Below are 7,355 nucleotides of genomic sequence, written 5' to 3' on the forward strand. Positions count from 1 at the left end.
TAAATATTTAACAAAAAAGTAGATTAAGATGAACAAATGACAAAATGGTGCCTTTTTTTTCAAACATTTGGATTGGCAAAGTGGAGTGCAGTGGACTCTTGAATCCTTTGTGCTCTTAGTTTAAAGACCGACAAATTGAACAAAGTAGGGGGTGAATAGGAGTCGTACTCTTTCCAACCCCCTATCCATTCCAAGCATAGTTAAACTTGGCTGGATAAATGTTGAGGGGGTCCTGGTTTGGTTTTCTCATGAAAAGGTGGGATTATCTATTGCTACGAGAAGCTCCAAATAAAGGTAGAGATGCAGTATCAAGGCTTAAACTAATTGAAGGCCTGGGATTACTAGGACAAAACCGTACTTAATTAACCTGATTCACCTCTTACGAAAGGAAAGCTGAAACATAATTCCGTACCCAAAGTATATTCAAGATTGAAGTTTGTATAGTTCTTAAAAGCAATTTTTACACGGAAGCAAATGGACAGACTAGTTATTAACTAATTAGTATGCATCATTGTCTGTGTACAGGTTATATAAATGAAGAAACCAGTGGTTAGACAAATAATTTAGTTTACCCTTCAAATGACTTGATTCCTAAAGCATTACTGTAAAATACTGCAGTTGCTTCCAAACAATATTCTGATTCGTTGAAAGTGACTCAGACTACTATTGTTTGGTATATGATGCCAGTATAAACAATATCTGCAGAAGACTGACAGACTAGTTGGTCCATCAAGCCTGCCTCACCCACACTATCATGGTTTAATTTATGCACACCATGATCCTCATCTGCATGTCCCTCCCCCTCCACCCAGCTGCCCACCAGCCATGCAATTTTCAGAGAGAAGCAAAAGTACCCAGCCAGTTTAGGGGGGGGTGGATGAAAGCCCTGGGAAATCCCTTTCTGATTCTCAAAGGCAATTGAACCATGAGACCGCCATGACCCCCATCTACCTTTTATTGATACTGATGTAAGCCACAAGCAGGAATTTGTCCATCTCCACGCTTAACATTTGCTGTAAGTCCACCTTCTGCGTGAGTCAGTAACTTATTCTGTAGGTCAATGAAAAGAAATACTTCTCACTATCTAACCTAGTTCTGTGGCAACATGTGTGTACTTGTGCCTCTGGTTCTTCCTAACATATGTAACTCAAAAAACCATGCACATGGGCTAAACCAAATCTTTTCATTATATAACAAATCTCAATAAAATCTCTGTGAAGTCTACACATTTCTAGAGCAAAAGGCCCTGCTTCGTAAGGCTATTGTGACAACTGGGGATCTTTAAGCTAGGTACCAGTATTCCTCCTCAGGCTTTAAATTACAGTGAAGGGCTAGAAGGAATCTGGACTGGAGAGTACTGTCAGTGCTAAAATATGTTACTAAACAATTGATACTGATGCAAGAATAAAATTAATTCTAATTTTGGTGGGATCCTCCAATTAGTTTCCACTTTCCCCCAGTATTTCCCTCCATTCCTTAATGCCCCTGAGTGAAGTGCTGCTTGCAGCCAAGGTAAAGAGCGATCTCTTTCCTCTAAAGTTCTGCCAAAATGATGGTAAGCTCCCAGTAGGGGACACATTGCAGCCCCTTTTCCATTATAAGGGACTGCACATGGTGGCTAGAATAAGATTAGGACTCAGATTGGTAACAAACTTTTGACCCACCACCCCACGGTATGGATCTCTGCTATTCCATTGCATCAGACAACTATCCATCCTCCTCTCCCCGCAAATTTGTTATTTTTGTGTTTGTGAAGCTTTGTTAGGGAATTTATTATGGATTTGGGCAGCTACTTCACCCAAAAATGAACTGTGACAAACACAGATACATGATTTCACTGCTCTGATGTCATTAAATTCTGGGTTTTCATGCATAATTAAGAATCAGTGAGAGGAGAGTGTTCAAAAGTTTGAAAGAGTAAATAATGAAAGATTATTTCCACTGATCACAGAGAAGGTAACAAGGGAACACCAACTCAGGAACAATTGTCTAAACAAAAATGGGGAAGTTAGACACAATATTTTCACAAGATATTTAATGTGGTTATTGAAATCAAATCAATCGAGATTTTAAGAAAGAGTTAAACACTGGAAGATAGACATTAAAGGGGATGAAAAGGAGAAGGGAGTTTGTGTTAGAGTAGATTCAGTGACATACACTAAATGGTTTTCTATGCTGAAGTTTCTCAGATTTTTAGCTATTTTTGTCATGTGTTCTTGGGTCATTTTTATGTGGGAGCCTTTTTATATGTGGTTGAGATTAGAATTCTGTGCTGATTTTCCATCTAGATTCATGAACTCAGGTACTCCAAGTAGTAGAAAGCAGTTATTTTCAGCCCAGGGTCTTGGAATTTAGATTATAAGATTTTAATGTGTAAACATTTAACCTATGAATCTATTTTAGGAGGAATTAAGCTGTTTAGAACTTAACTTTGAAAGTACATTTAAAATTATGGTCTTTAAATGATGCTGCAGAATACAACACACAAACATGCTACATTTAATACAGTGCAGTTTTAGTTCGTGCTAATTTCACAGCCCAAGGTTCTTTGATCTCTCAATGTGCTCAGTTCTGTAGGAACCTCAGGTCAGTGACATGGATAAAAAAAAACAAAACTGTGATCTCTTTGAATCTGGCACACTTGCAGGCTGTATAATTTACCCAAGCTGGCCTATTATGTCTTTAAAAAGAAGTGGATGAAGTTGCTGACTGGTAATTTTGTGTTTGAGAAATAGGAGAGTCACTGCAGCACTGTTGATGGTCAGTTAAATGGTCTGGATGAAAAACTGAAGGGTGCTATATAGCTAGGAACTATTCTAAGCCGTTGAAACTTTATTCAGCAAAACACTCTGACTATGGTTAACAGGCAGCAACTTTCCAGAATTTAACATTAACCAGCATCCAAAGTGAGTTCATAGATTGAGTAATCATGAAAGCTTTGTATTAAGTGTAGATTTCCAACTAGTTTGCTTGGAAATGTGATACGGGTGAAGAGCAGTAGCAGGAACTGGGCAGGGAGGGTCAAAAGCCTCTGCTGTGTGACTCTGGGAACACTAGACTTTGTACGATGCAACTGAGATCATTGACTGATATCCTTGTCTTTCAATTTGATAGGTTAATAATTAAGCTGAATTCTTTGTAAATGTGTCATTATTTGATCAGAATTGACATGGTTAACTCACATGTTAGTAGCTGCTATTTGCTTTCTAATGTTGCCATTGATTCTACCACAACTAAGCAAATAATTAGAGAAGAAAGGAGTTTAATCTATATAGCACATTAGCAGATCTCTTGGAAGGTCTTAGCACACTTCCCATCGATTTTTAATGTGCATTTGCTGCTGTTATGTGGCAGGAAGTGGCAGCCATTTTGCACACAACATGGTTCACCTTCTGACTGAAAGGTGTGAATGCTACCAAATGAAGCAAACTAGGTCTTTCCAAATAAGATAAATAAACTCAGATCAGTATTTGCCAATAGATTAATTGGGTACAGGTCTGTAGTGTTAAGAGCCATTTGAAATTAAGTAATTGAATTTTGAATATTGCATCTTCGAGTGCATTGAATAACAAAAGAGCATAATTACTGAGGTATGATTATTTTTACCTGTACTATACAATGTGCTATTAAACTCATTGAAAATACAGATCTATTGGCAGAGAAAGAAACACAGCATATAAAAAACATAAGTATGTGTGCTTGTAACAGATACTGGGGAGGTAATTATCCTAAATGCTAAGTTTAGTGAAATGAGTACTGTGAGAGTAAAGCAGTTTCTGCTGCTGTGTGCTTTCACTGATTCTTGAGTTAATCTTAGGACATGGAAGAAGTTTATTTCCTGTTGTTGCTGTTTGAAGCCACCAGTGCCAAATATCACCTCTAGGACTGCAGATGTGAGGCTATATTAAATGCAGAGCATGTTTCTACATATATAGAACAGGTTGTTGTTGATGCTTAGTAAGCATCACTTTGATTACACTAATTCACCAGTTATCAAATCTGAGCCCTCAGACTTGGGACTGGCCTTGATGTCACTGTTTGATTATGTTACTGTGCATGTTTCCTGTGTTACTATAAATATAATTATATAACTTCATTATCATTCATACCTCATGTAACCCCATAAGCAGGATGTGGTGGTTGTACGTTTTATCAATCTATGTGACATTGTCAAGTTTTTATGAGTTTATCCTTCTTTCCGAGAACACTATGAAATTATGACGATTTATGATGCCGTTAATATTACACCTGGTGAAGTGATAGAGCTTGTTACACAATCTGCAATTGTAAATTATTCAGAAAGAGGCAATTAAGTGAAACAAGTTACTTTGCAACTCAACATCTTAAGTTAAAAAGAGAGGCTCAGGTTTATTTGGGAGTTGTTCTCCATTACATGCCAGTGGTGTTGGAATCCTGATCCATTCTCAAAAGATCCCAGCTCTGAAGTACTTATCCTTCAGAGTTTTAGGTGGAGTTCTCTTTAATGTTGAAAACCTTCAGGTGATCTGTAATCTGCACCAGTTGTAAGCTGTGCTCTGGCATTCGACCCATCACAGGATATACTAGGTGACTGTAACTGGCAAGACTACACTGTACTGCGAACACTAAGAAAACCATGCTTTATACCTTCAGATTAATTGCCAAATAGTGGACTCTCCCTTTTTCTATGGATTGTTTTTATGATGTTACATGTTGAGTCGCACACTAGCTCTTCACAACATATCGTTTCCTACTTGCTTTTAACTTTAATGGTGCCCTGCATTATAAGGCTTGCCCCTTCCTTAAGTTCTATAGTTCTATAAACAGGGAATAGAGGAATACAATAGAGGAATAGCATAACTTGCAATTGTAATGATATCAAACACCTGAATATTACCCAATAAGATTAGTTTATAAAAGTGAGGTTAGTGTTTTCCCTCACACCCATATACACTATATTAAATGTAAGAGTGCACTGTCTGTACTAACTTGTCTGTAGGAGACCAGAATTTTCTGAATACAGAATGTTGGTGAGAGTCCTTTGTGTGTAAACCCTTTTAATTCATGATGCCCTAGTGAATTATGAGGTATTAATGTAACATAATCAAAAAAACACTAAAGCTGGATGCCTGCAGTTTCTGTCCAAACTAAGCTGTTGGAACAGGCACTTGTCAGCATATGCCAGTCACTTTTAGGGAATTGGAAAGTGAGGTATCCCAGATGAATGTTAAGACCTTGCAGCTGAGAACAGTGGAGCAGGTGGTAGCCTAGGAAAAAGCTGGAAGCAGCTGCATAGCCCTCAGTGACTTGAGACCGCACATGGAATAAGATAATTTTAATAACAAAAAAGACATTGGATACTTTCACAGTAATCTCATTTTAGACTGTATAAAAAATTAAACTGCTGAGTCTATAAAGGCCTGGATGGCTGCAGGGCTGAGGAAAGTGTCACCCCACAGTTCACTTTGCTGGATAACTATGAGTGTAGCTTCGATAGGTGATGAAAAGTAACCAAGAGAAAATCAGACTGTGAAAATAAAGCTCAAAACCTTTGCTGCAAAGTTTGCTTCTTCTTGCTGCTGGTAGATATAGATTCAGGAACAGAAGAGAATGCAGGAAATTATTTAAAATTAAATAGTTCCAATTAGCAGCATCACTATCACACTATTTGTATGTAAGCATGAAAAGGCCCATACAGCCATTCTGTATTTGAGACGGAATATAAAGATATTTTCATAAGAAACTGTAATTCCAAAAAGAAACAAATCTGTGCCCACAATTTCTTGATTTTCCAACCCACTCCTCCCACCCAGTTGGCTCTGTGGTTTGTGCTCCAAGCTGATCCCTCTAAAGCCACTGGATAATTCCTCAAGTCCTTTATTCTGGGAAGAAGATCGTGGGTAAAAATATAATGGTGTACTGAATAAAATAATCACTGTTATTTTAAAAACAGTATTGTCTATCTTATGGTAAGCGAATTGAGATGTTCATTAAATGGTCCACAGATGTCATTAACTATTTTTTGTGTTTTTGGTTGTATATTGTAATCTTGTAGCTGTGTACTTTTCAATCCTCTACCCTGAGTGGCACTTATCATGTGATTTAGTGTACAGCGTGCAGAATCTCAAAATGTGGCAACCTGTCACTTTAGTTTCATCTAAACTATGATTGGCAAATGACCAGTTTGAGTAGGTGATTTAGAGGTTTTGAAAAATGTTTAGCTGACTTCAACAGTCTGATTTTTTAAAATTAGTCAATTATTTTTCACATACTTTTGTATCACACAATATAGAGATGTTGGCTATCAAGGTTTTCAGTGAACTCTGATCATTGGCAAACACCAGCATTCCAGCCATACCATCCCATTCTAGCATCCTGACCACTTGGATTTGACAAGAGGTAATATCCTTATTCTAAAGTATGCTTCAAACTAACCTAATATGGTATTAACCCATTCTCTTCCACTCTTTTGATTCACTTAATAGTTTTACTTTTAAATATGATAGTCATCCATGAAGATATAATCTCAAACTCAGGAGCCAGAGCTCCTAACTACACCCACATTGGATGTTTGACAGTTCAGCAGGGAAGCTGTTACATACATGTCCCAGGCACTGCCTTAGTGACTGATGTGTCGTTTTTCATTTTTATCACAGGGAATTTTCACTAATTAATAGAGAATTGAGATCCATAAATTCTACCCATTTTGCCAGTATCTGGTCAAATACGACAACTCACTGACAAATGGAATAGAAGGTTTAAATTATGTTGCACAGGTAGAAAGTGCCAATAGTTTGGTGCTGAAATCGCATGATGCCCAAACAGTTAAGTGGTGTTGAAATGGGAAGTACAACCAGCCTGACTTACTCAGCTGAGCTGGCATATTTGATGTGTATGAAGGATATTTGAGAGGTATAAAGAAGACAGGTAATGTGAAACAATAATAGAAAAACGGCATTCTGGTCACGAATGAGAAGAGGATGAACATGTAAATGCTCTAAATGGGGACGCTTCACCAGAACCAATTCAAGAATTATGAAGAAAGGTTTCACTTAACGCAGTATAATAATTCTCGCCCATTCAGCTAAAATATAAAATGACTTGGAAAGATGCACAAAACTTTGCTAAACTGTTTTGTCACCTAGTTCAGTCTGTATGTACACATCAAGGCTTTTCATTTTTGCAGTTAACCATCATAGCAGCATGTGTTCAATTATGTATGGTACAGTACAGAATTTTCCCAAACCAAATGTATTTTATATGCTGTGTATTTTTGAAATAAAGATATATAATTTTTTTCTAAATCCATGTACCTGTTCATTGTTATATCGTTTACATTCTTCCCACCTACCAGTTATTCTGGGCAATTCTTAAAA

Source organism: Carcharodon carcharias, chromosome 15, assembly GCF_017639515.1.
Source record: "Carcharodon carcharias isolate sCarCar2 chromosome 15, sCarCar2.pri, whole genome shotgun sequence".
Taxonomy (NCBI): Eukaryota; Metazoa; Chordata; class Chondrichthyes; order Lamniformes; family Lamnidae; genus Carcharodon; species Carcharodon carcharias.